The sequence below is a fragment of the Chelonoidis abingdonii genome, chromosome 3 (genome assembly GCF_003597395.2).
Source record: "Chelonoidis abingdonii isolate Lonesome George chromosome 3, CheloAbing_2.0, whole genome shotgun sequence".
Lineage (NCBI taxonomy): Eukaryota > Metazoa > Chordata > Testudines > Testudinidae > Chelonoidis > Chelonoidis abingdonii.
This window is the reverse complement of record NC_133771.1, coordinates 1,348,529-1,359,820: the sequence shown is the minus strand read 5'-3', so window position 1 is coordinate 1,359,820 and position 11,292 is coordinate 1,348,529. Positions and strand designations below refer to the sequence as shown.

At 51.6% G+C, this 11,292-nt stretch overlaps 1 protein-coding gene and 1 pseudogene across 1 annotated transcript in view; both read right to left on the bottom strand.

Annotated features, from left to right (window-relative positions):
- The window catches only part of LOC116817681 (cGMP-dependent protein kinase 2-like), an 80,459-nt gene extending 72,574 nt beyond the window's left edge, over window positions 1-7,885 (bottom strand). Inside the window, 1 exon segment of the mRNA XM_075063495.1 lies at window positions 7,594-7,885. The gene's annotated coding sequence lies outside the window, so the exon portion shown is untranslated.
- Window positions 7,886-10,942: 3,057 nt separating this feature from the next.
- LOC116824662 (large ribosomal subunit protein eL37 pseudogene) lies at window positions 10,943-11,292 on the bottom strand (annotated as a pseudogene).

Genomic DNA, 11,292 nt, shown 5'->3' with positions numbered 1-11,292 from the left:
GGAAAAGAGAAGACTGAGGGGGGACATGATAGCAGTTTTCAGGTATCTAAAAGGGTGTCATCAGGAGGAGGGAGAAAACTTGTTCACCTTAGCCTCTAACGATAGAACAAGAAGCAATGGGCTTAAACTGCAGCAAGGGTGGTTTAGGTTGGACATTAGGAAAAAGTTCCTAACTGTCAGGGTAGTTAAACACTGGAATAAATTGGCTAGGGAGGTTGTGGAATCTCCGTCTCTGGAGATATTCAAGAGCAGGTTAGATAAATGTCTATCAGGGATGGTCTAGACAGTATTTGGTCCTGCCATGAGGGCAGGAGACTGGGACTCGATGACCTCTAGAGGTCCCTTCCAGTCCTAGAGTCTATGAATCTATGAATCTATTGAGGCAGCCAGAGACTGCCCCCTGCCCAAGCCTCATGCTCCCCTGCCCAAGCCCTGGGCCCCGTGGCCCCCAGCCCCTTGCCCGAGCCCTGCGCCCCATGGCTCCTGATGCCCCTGCCTGATCCATGAACCCTCCTGTTTAAGTCCAATCTCCCAGCCCCAGCCTGAGCTCCGCATCCCCTGGCCATGCCCTGAGCCCCAAACCAGAGTCTGCCCTGCCTCAGAAGTGGCCTCGCTCCCTGGCTCCCCCCATGGGCAGGAATAGCCCTTCCCAGCCCTTCCAGCCCTGGTTCTTTCACTTGATCGCCTTCAAGAGACACTGTCTGCTGGCCCCACACCCACCCCATGGTACTCCTCACCTGCTCTGGGATGCCTGTCCTTCATCTGCCTCAGGACCCCTGTCCCATACTACCTGGCCCATGCGGCCTGCCCCACATCTACCTTGTGACCTCTGCCCCATGACCCCACACTACCTTCCCTGGGCCACCTATTCACACCTGCCCCACATCTGCCTCAGGACCCCACCCCATGCCAGCTGCCCCACACTGCCTGCCCCATGTCTGTCTTGGGACCCCTGCCCCACACCAGCTGTGGGATGGCCCAGTACTGCAGGGTCTAGAAGCGAGGGGGCAGTAACTGTGACTGGGGGGGCTGTGACGTTATTGATATAAACTGGGACCATATAGAACATGGTTTGCAACCAAGGTCCTGTAGTGGCACCAAATCCTATGTAAAGGGGGTCATATAAGGTGTCTAAGACCAGGTTACGGGTTACTGGTTAGGATTGTGCTGTCTGTGTGTCTGTATCATTTTGTAGTTGAAGTTATGAGTATTGGCTCTGTACTGTCTGTATTTCAAATTGGTGCCGTAATTCTGGGAAAAATCCCAGACAAGTGGGTGTTAGCTCTGCCTAGCCTGCTTGATGGCTCATTAAGGACCATCAGCTGTACAACTGACCCATTGAGAGGAGGCAGATACGCCTTGTAACTCAGCAGGATGTGCAGAAACTGGCCCATGTGACTGCAGACTCCATTTTGCTGTAACTTTCCACAGTAAGAACAAAGAGGTTCTTACACCTGGAAAAGACTATAAAAGGCTGATGCCTCATCTCCATCCTGTCTTCAATCCTGCTTCCTACCTCTGGAGGGACTTTGCTACAAACTGAAGCTCTGAACAAAGGACTGAATGACCCATCCCGCTGGGGATGTTCTCCAGAGACTTGATTTGAACCCGCAGTTTACTCCTTCACTGCTACAAGCCTGAACTAAGAACTTTGCCATTACTCTATGGAATTGATTCCATTTAACCAATTCTAGCTCTCATCTCTAGCTTTTTCCTTTTATGAATAAACCTTTAGATTTTAGATTCCAAAGAACTGGCAACAGCGTGATTTGTGGGTAAGATCTGATGTGTATACTGGGTCTGGGGCTTGGTCCTTTGGGATCGAGAGAACCTTTTCTTTTACTGTGGTGTTGGTTTTCATAACCATTCATCCCCAGGACGTGTGGCACTGGTGGTGATACTGGGAGACTGGAGTGTCTAAGGAAATTGCTTGTGTGACTTGTGGTTGGCCAGTGGGGTGAAACCAAAGTTATTTTTGTCTGGCTGGTTTGATTTGCCTTAGAGGTGGAGAAACCCCAGCCTAGGGCTGTGACTGCCCTGTTTGAGCAATTGGTCCTGAATTGGCTCTCTCAGTTGGGTCCCGCCACAACAGCATCGTCACACCCCCAACGCAAAATTGGTGCAGGAAGGGATGTCACAGACATCACTGACTGCATCCCAAGAGCTCCCCATCCCTGGGTCTGTTTCACTACAGCCGGTGTTGGGTTAGACGCCATATCAGTGTATAACAGAAATGGTTTATCAAAGTCATGTTCAATAACATGATCGAATCTCTTTACAAACTTAAGGTATAACTTGTGGTTAGCTTTTGCAGCATGGTCCCTGTATGTTTCATGTGATCCTGCCAAGAGCTAAAGAACAGAGCTTCTTTATCCATACACACTCTAGCAAATGTTTGGGACCCAATTAACATTAAACCAATGTAGATCTTAATGTTGTTCACAGTAGAGGAATCATGGCATTTAGCCATGCAATCAATATGGTAGTGTGCCTCAGTTTCCCCTTTCCTAGTGCACATCAGGTCTGGAATGTCTTTTCCCCTGTGAAAAGTTTCAATACTGTTTACAGGCGCTAACTGTGAAACATTAGTACAGCAAGGCCTTTTAACATAACGTGTGTTCTCGTGTGCTGCTTTCAACACGTGCAAGGGACTTTCCATAGCACTGGGCACATTGTACATTCTTACAGTTCTGGGTAACAGCAACACATTGGTTACAAAAATCACCATTAGCAGTAACAACAAATTCCTTGCAAGTGTCCATCTACAATCCTGTTTGTCAGGCCAGACCCTTGGATTAATACCACTGGAGTCTGGGCATTTTAGGGTTAACCTTTGGCTTCCCTTTGCAAAATTCAGTTTTCTCTTTTCTCCTCGTCCTGCAGGATCAGACCCTGATTTCTCTTGCTTAACCAAATTCACTGGCTGATGGGGTGGACTCTCTGTGCTAACAGCTATTAGCAAGTCCTTCTCCCTGCCAGCCAGGTAATTTGCATTAAACACAAATACCAGCTTTTAGCTTCTTAGCTGCTACCAATTCCAATGTTGGACTCTGTCTTACAGAGATACCCCACAAATTCAAAGGGTCTGAGGGTGAGAGTTTGGTTGCTCTCCCCTGCATCCTCAAGCATTCAGCCATAAAACCGTTTAGCTCTGAAACACCAGCAACCTCTCCTCAGACCCTGAAGCACAGACTGCTCACCTACAGAATTAGCATGGAGACAGTCCTGTCCCAACACCATTGTCTTCCCAACAAGCTGGCCCAGCCACTTCGTCATAGGGCTGCTCAACTTTCTTAACAGCTTCTACTCCATCTGAGACCTTTACAAAGCTCCCCACACTGGAGCTTTCAAAAGGAAAGTCAGTGGATCCATTCACAATAGAAAACTTCTGGCTGTTAGGAACTGAAACTTCCTTGATTAAATCACTTTCACACTCTCCAGTTGCAGAAAACTGCTTGCACAGGTAACCACGGGGGTTCCTTTCCCTATAAGCTTTTCTAAGCAGCAATTCACCCCTCTCAGAACTTCTGCCCTTATCCCTTTCACCTAGGGCTTGCTTTAAACGAACCCTTTACTGAGCAACCACAGACTCTTTCTGGGTCTCACTTATATTCAGAATTACCTCAGGCCCATCAGGCAGATCTCTACACAATCCCCTTTCAGGCAAACTGATAGACTTTCTAGATAACAGGTTAGAAGCAATCTCCTTTCCCTGGCCTGGAACAAGTTCAGGAATCTTTTCCTTCTTGCTACAAGTTGTCAAACTGTCAGTAGGCAACACAATTAAACCACTTTTCTGCTCTCTTTGTGCACTGGCTAGGGTGTCACCCTGATCAGACAGAGTTGCTACACCCTTTTCCAACCACACATTAGCAACTGGCAAACTACAAGCACCAGAATTGTCTGGTCTCTGGGATTTTGCTAAGACACTAACTAGTCACAGTGCCATTTTCTCCAGCAGACACAAACTTAGGACCATTCCCTTCCTGCGCTTTAGTTGAATTCAGAACCAACTCTGAGACAACTGCACTATTCTCAATCGTCACAGGCTGAAAGGCACCTTCTGTGTGCCCCACAGACAAGAGCCAGAGACACATTCTCCTTCCCCAGACACACAGCTTGGGATCTCATTTCCCTTGTCCCAGCACACAGGGCTGTTCACAGACAACTGCTTGGAGACTGAGGTAGCTTCCTCCATAGGCAAGTCAATACCCCTGACAGACACAGGCACATTTCTCCACTAGTCACATTCTCACACACAGGAAACAGGCATAGGGACACTCCACCTTCCCCACTATCCTTGTCTTACCAATAACGCTAGACTAGACAAAGCCATTGGCTCACAAAGGCTGCCTAGGCTATTTAGACTTTCCCTACCAGGCACATTGACACTACCCACAGACTAAAGCTGCTGCTTGTTTCACTAACATAGACTAACTTCCCAGCAGAATCACAGTTTACCTGTTCAGGTTCACTTTTACAAGCTGTACTAGCCACCCAATCCAATACACAAATCTACCCTTTCCTTCTGCAGTAGGGCTATCCACAATCCTGATCCATTTACTGAATCTGCTCCGAGAAACATTTTCCTCCACCAAAGACTTTTCTGCTCTTGATTCTAAAACTCCAAGATTCTACCTGTCTGAGACAATAGCAGACAGACCAATCAGAAACTCCATTCACTGGACACACCTGCTTTCCTGGAACAACCTAATCACATCAGCCATAACAAAACAACCAGACAAGAATGCCAATCAGGCGTCCCATTCACCGCACATCTTCCAATGTGATATATTGCCCATCATGTGCCCAATCGCCTCTGGTCCATGTACATTGGCCAAACTGGACAGTCTCTACGCAGAATAAGAAAAAATGTCACAAATCTGACATCAGGCATACATAAAACACTCAAAAACATTAGATGAGAGACACTTCAACACTCTCTAAACACATCAGTGAGAGACTGAAACGTGGCAGTTTTTGCAACAAAAAACTTCAAAACAGACTCAAAAGAGAGACTGGAACTCGAACTTAACAATATAACTAGGCCCCTATAAACAAACGGGAAGTGCTGGGTCAACATTAATGAATCTATGTTCCCTATGTTAGTTTCCTCAACCTCTCTCTCTATGGGTCATCTTAATTATCACTTCAAAGTTTTTTTTCCCCTGCTGGACGATAGCTTCACTCATTTGATTAGACTCTCGCTGTTTGTTAGGGAACTTCACCACTTTTCATGTCTCTGTATTTATAATTAATCTCCTGTCTGTGTTCCATTCTATGCAATCCAAAGAAGTGAGCTGTAGCCACGAAAGCTAATGCTGAAATAAATTTGTTAGTCTCTAAGGTGCCACAAAGTACTCCTGCCCTTTTTCGGAACACTACAACTAACACGCAAAGCATTGAACTACGGATAACCTGTCAGTACTGGATAGCACAAGCATCCGAGGTAAGAAGCAGAATTGACAACCAGATGGAGGAAAGGCAATCAGCCTTGCATAGTTCTTCCAGGTGATAAGAACACTTCTGACTTTATCTTAACCGGGGGAAATGTACAGCAAATGGAGTCTTGATGCACATGGGCCATAAGTCCCTGCACACCAGCTGAGTACAAGGCGTATGCCTCTCTTCAATGGGTCAGTTGGTGTCTGATGGTCCTTAATAGCCATCAAAGCAACTGGCCGAGAGCTAACACAAGCCACTTGCTGGGATTTTTCCAGTACACACCGGCCAGCACAGTTTTGACAATACAGACAGTATACGAGCCATTAACTCATAAACTTCAACCATACCAAACTGAACAGTACTACACAGACAGCATAATCCTAACCAGTAACCCGTAACCTGGTCTTAGACACCTGATATGACCCCCTTTACATAAGATTTGGTGCCACTACAGAACCTTGGTTGCAACCCATGTTCTATATGGTCCCAGTTTATATCAATAACGACACAGGGGCTCACAGCCCCACCCCACAAGGTCTGAGTAGCCAGCAGGCAGCACAGTGCCAGGGGACACACCTCTGACTGGCTCCGCCCCTTGGGTAGAGCAGCCAATCAGAGCTGCTGCAGGTGGAGCTCTCTGCCCCCCCACCCCCCACCAGGTAAGGCCAGTCTCACTCCGTGGAGGGGGAAGAAAAGAACCCAAGCAGCTCAGGGGGCCCTGCCCCTGCCCCCTCCCCCACCCCAGCAAGGGGTGCAGGATGGTGCCTACCTCTGTGGGGGAAGGACTGATCTGGGGGCTGGGGAGGCGCAGGATTGGTCCAGGGGGGCGGGGGCTGGGAACAGGCAGACATCAGGGGCTAAGCCCCCATTAAAGCACCGACCATAACAACAACCCAGTCCCTTGGGTGCAGTAGTGGGTGGAGGCAAGGCAGGGGCTGCAGCCCAGAGGTGATGGGCCAGGGCCCCTCACGCTGGCAGAGGAAGGTCCAATCCCATCCAGCAGGGGGCAGCTGACACTGGACCACGTCCGGCCGGCAATGGGGTGTCAGGGCCGGGGGGTTCCCGTCAAGTGTCTCCACCCAACCTGGCTGCTCTGGGAACGGCGATGGGCAGGACTCCGACCCGATGCAAACCCTGGGCCCATCTGGCCTGGGGAGCTGGACTTCGAGGCAGTGGGAGCAGTGACTGGAGCCCACAGTGCCATGGGGCTGGGACCAAGGGAAGTTTGCTGCTGGCCCTGGAGCAGATGGTCCTGGCCAGGGCAGAGTGGCGGTTGCCCAGGGTTGTGTCTGGCTGAGGGGGACTGGAGATGCCAGGTGCAGGTTGGCAGGTCCTGGGAGACCCTGGATGTCCCCAGGATGAGGCACTTGCTTTATGGAGGTTTCATTCAAATGTGGAAAGCTCGTCCCTCCAGGCCTGAGCTGTGTCCGCTGTGCACAGCTCCCAGCCACGCTGGGTGGGCTGCTGGGTCTGGGCCAGGGGGTCCCTGCTCAGATCCCAAGATCCCAGCCTGGCTCCTGCTCCTCCCAGCCAGACCCGCCAGGCAGCCGGGACTGGGCCCAGCAGAACTGCCCTCCCAGTCCTGCCCATATCACACCAGCTCCCCTAGGGGTGCTGGGGGAGGACCGGGCATGGGGGGGGCTCTACCTCCAGCCCTGCCGTTGCCCCAGCACAGCACAGTGTGTCCTGCTGGGGCGGGGGCCTGAGAACCACCCGGTGAGCACACCAAGGGCCAGCTCCTTCCAAGGCAAAGGTCAGCGAGGGAGGGTGAGCGGGAAGGAAACGCCTGCAGAAGCAGTGCCCTGCGCAGGGCTCCCATGCTGCCGTGCGGGGCCTGCTGGAGCCAGGGACACGGACACGTCTACACCCATGCCACGACATGCAGGCGCACCTGCCCAGGTGCCCCTCCAATGCCCCGAGATCTCCCCCCACAGACACAAGCATCCACTGGTGCCAGGATCCGGACTAACCCCCACCCCCACAAGCTGGCAGCTGCTCCTGTGCACTTGCAGCAATCAGACTGAAAGGGCTGCACCTTCCTCCCACAGCATGGCTGGCTGCAGGACCCCCCAGCCCTCCATGCCATGCAGAGCCAGATCCCTTCCCCCCACATCTCTGATTCTGCCCCCTGGCACAGAGCCGACCTACCTGTGCCCAGCTGCGCTCCTCACTCCCCAGCAGGGTTCCCTGGCCTCCAGCCCTGGCCTAGCCGCAGGGCCCCTTGGAGGCAGCCCGCTGACACATTAACCATGGGCGGGCCAAGCCGAGCCCTCCCTCAGGCGCATCTCCCCAGCCAAGCCCGGTCTGCTGCCTCTCCTCCCTCCCACATGCTGGCAGGGGAACAGCCAGGCTCTGACTCATGTGCGATGGCAGGAGGGGAGCTCCTCACTGGGGGCTGGCAGGAAAGCCGGCTCATCTGCCTCAGCCCAGCACCGCCAGCAATTAGCACACAGCCAGCCAGGTCTCACAGCCCGGGGGGAGCAGAGCAGGTGGGGAAACTGAGGCTGGGAAGGGCTTTGGGGGGGAGATTGGGGGGACACAGTGAGAACACTCCCAGTTCCCCATGCTCCAACCCCTAACCCACACTGCCTCTTCCTGGCTACATGGGCCAGTGGCTGTCTCAAGAAGCCGATGGGGCATTGTGACAGCACATCACAGCTGCTCGCTGGAGCCCGTGGGGATGGTGCAGATTGGCACTGGGGCATCAGGGAATAGCCTGGGGATGGAGTAAGAATTTCCTGTAATAGTTTTAGGAATGACTTGGACTTTCCGAAAGCCTTTGACAAGGTCCCTCACCAAAGGCTCTTAAGGTAACTAAGGAGCCATGGGGCAAGAGGGAAGGTTCCATCCTGGATCAGTCACTGGCGAGAGGTAAATAGGAGGTCCCAGGGGGTCTGTACCAGGACCGGTGTGTTCGACATAGTCATAAATGAGCTGGAATAGGGGGTGAACAGTGAGGTGGCAAAGTCTGCAGATGATACAAAATTGTTTAAGATAGTTAAGTTCACAGCTGAGTGCAAGGAGTTAGTCACAAAACTGCATGTCTGGGCAATCAAATGGCAAAGAAATGCACATTGGAAACATAATCCCAACCATACACATACAGTGATGGGATTGAAATTAGCTGGTAACACCCAGGAAAAATCTGGGGGTCACAGTGGATAGTTCTCTGAAAATTTCAGCTCGATGCGCAGCTGCGGTTAAAGAGGCTAAGAATACTTTAGGAACTATTAGGAAAGGGATAGCTAAGGCGACAGACAATATCCTAATGCCACTATATAAATCCACGGGACGCCCACCCCTTGAATGCTGCACGCAGACGTGATCACGCCATCTCAAAACAATGTAGTGGAACTGGAAAAGGTTCAGAGAAGGGCAGCAAAGATGATCAGGGGCATGAAACAGCTTCCACATGAGGAAAGACTCCAAACATTAGAGCCGTTCAGCTTGGAAAGAGACGACGAAGGGGGGATATGACAGAGGTCTATAAAACCATGACTGGGGTGGAGAAAGTGAATAGAGACGTGTTACTTACCTGTCACTTAACACACAAACTAGGAGTCATCCAATGACATTGACAGGCAGGTTTAAAACAAACATAGGGAAGTACTTCACACAGCGCACTGCCAAACTGTGGAACTCCTTGCCTGAGGATGCTGTGAAGGCCAAGACTAGAACAGGGTTCAAACAAGAACTAGAGAAGTTCCTGGAGGACGGGTCCATCAATGGCTATTAGCCAGGATGGGCAGGGATGGTGTCCCAGCCTCTGTTTGCCAGAAGCTGGGAATGGGCGACATGGGGGGCGGGTCACTGGACGATTCCCTGTTCTGTTCATTCCCTCTGGGGCACCTGGCACTGGCCATGTGATGGAGCAGGGGAGTTACATTCGGGATGAGAAGAAATCTACCTGCACTGTAACTTGAGCCAGGAGCAGGGTTGGGAGAACTCACACCTGCCTGGGAGACTGAACAAAGAGAGGGGAGGGGGAAGAGAGCTGCTGCGGGGATTTTTGGTTTCAATTTGGGCTGGGTGGTGCAAAGCAGGGAACCCCAAGCTCCCTGAACCCCCAGAAGGACTTGACTGAGGGGTCTTGGCTGTGCCTACAAGCTCTGCTGTAACCTGCATTCCTGTGTCCAATAAACCTTCTGTTTTACTGTCTGGCTGAGCGTCACTGAGAGTCCCAGGAAGAGGGGTGCAGGGCCCTGACTCCCCCATACTCTGTGACAGGCCACTGTGGGAAGACGGGATACTGGGCTAGATGGACCTTTGATCTGACCCATTGTGGCCATTCTTATGTGATAGCACCCCGCCCCCCAGCAGCTAACTGCCACACTATCTCATGGACATAAATGGCCTTCCTGATCCTCAGCAGCTGCTCTGCTCTGGCCTGGAGCATGTGCATGGGGGTGCCCTTCGCGTCTCCTTCCAACCCGTGTCACTGCAGGCCCCTTCTCTAGGGGCCCATTAGCAGCTGCCCTGGAGGGCCTGGGCCACCTCTGCTGGGCTGTAGGCACCTGCAGTGCTCCCCCAGCTGCAGTGATGGGCCACTTTAACCCATAGCTCTGCCCCCTCTCCCCAGTCTGAGCCTGGGATGCCCTCAGTGTGGATGGCAATCCCATGGGGCCGAGTGAAACGAGGAGACAGGCTGGACAGGGCACTGTTGGGAGTAACGGCAGGGGAACAGGCAGGCCCATGGGTAGGGTCCTGCCAAATTCACAGCCATGAAAAACACGCCATGGACTGTGAAACTGGGTCTTTTGTGTATTTTACCGTACAAATTTCACAGGGGAGACCAGGGTTTCTCAAACTGGGGGTCCTGACCCAAAAGTGGGCTGAAGGGGGGTCACAAAGTTATTTTAGGGGGGTCACAGTATTGTCACCTTACTTCTCTGCTGTCTTCAGAGCTGGGCGGCTAGAGAGCAGCTGCTATTGGCCAGACACCTAGCACAGAAGGGTAGCAGTACCGTGACCCCACCCTACAATAACCTTGCAACCGTCCACAACTCCTTTGTGGGTCAGGACTCTACAATTACAACACTGTGAAATTTCAGATTTAAATAGCTCAAACCATGAAATTTATGATTTTTAAAAACCTATGACCCTGAAATTGACCAAAGCGGACCGTGAATTTGGTAGGGGCCCTACCCATAGAAGACAGTCTAATTTCAGAGGAATAACTTCCTAGATCCCAGCTCTCCAACTCCTCAGGGAGGTGGGGGGCATGAGAGAACAGGAAACAGAGGCTGTGGGAGGCATAATGATCCCTCCCAGCTATATAGTGCCTGGGATCCCCAAGTGCTTTGCAGACAATTACTCACCTGCCAGAGAAATGCAGCCACCTCTGGGTGGAACACAGCAGCTGGCTAGCAGCTCACAGCAACACTGCACAGGCAGGAGGCAAGGAGAGAAGAGCTAGAAATAGAAAAGGGGAGGGGAAGTGAGAGGGATTGGTGTGAATTGGAAATGGCATGCAGGGGGCTGGGACTCACAAAGGGAGTTTGTTGTTGTTTTTTTTTCCTGGATTAGACCATTTATTTTAACAAACAGATGAGTCCTTAAGATGAGCTGGATGCTGCAACTGCAGCTCTCTTGGGCTTAGGTGTTGTTCCTTCACGGAATCCATTCCTGAAACGACGGTAGACATTTTTCAGGTGCTTCATACGGCCACTACCAGTGGTGTTGCGTTTTTTAGCCTTGGCACTCCAGTTATACTTTCTCTTGTGCTTAGTTTCCCACAGGTGGACTTCTGGAGAAGGTATGCCTTGGATCCGCAGCGCCGGCACAAAGCCTGGGTCTTATTGCGGCGCTTACCGAATGATGATGTTCCCTTTGTCATCTTCCTCCGGT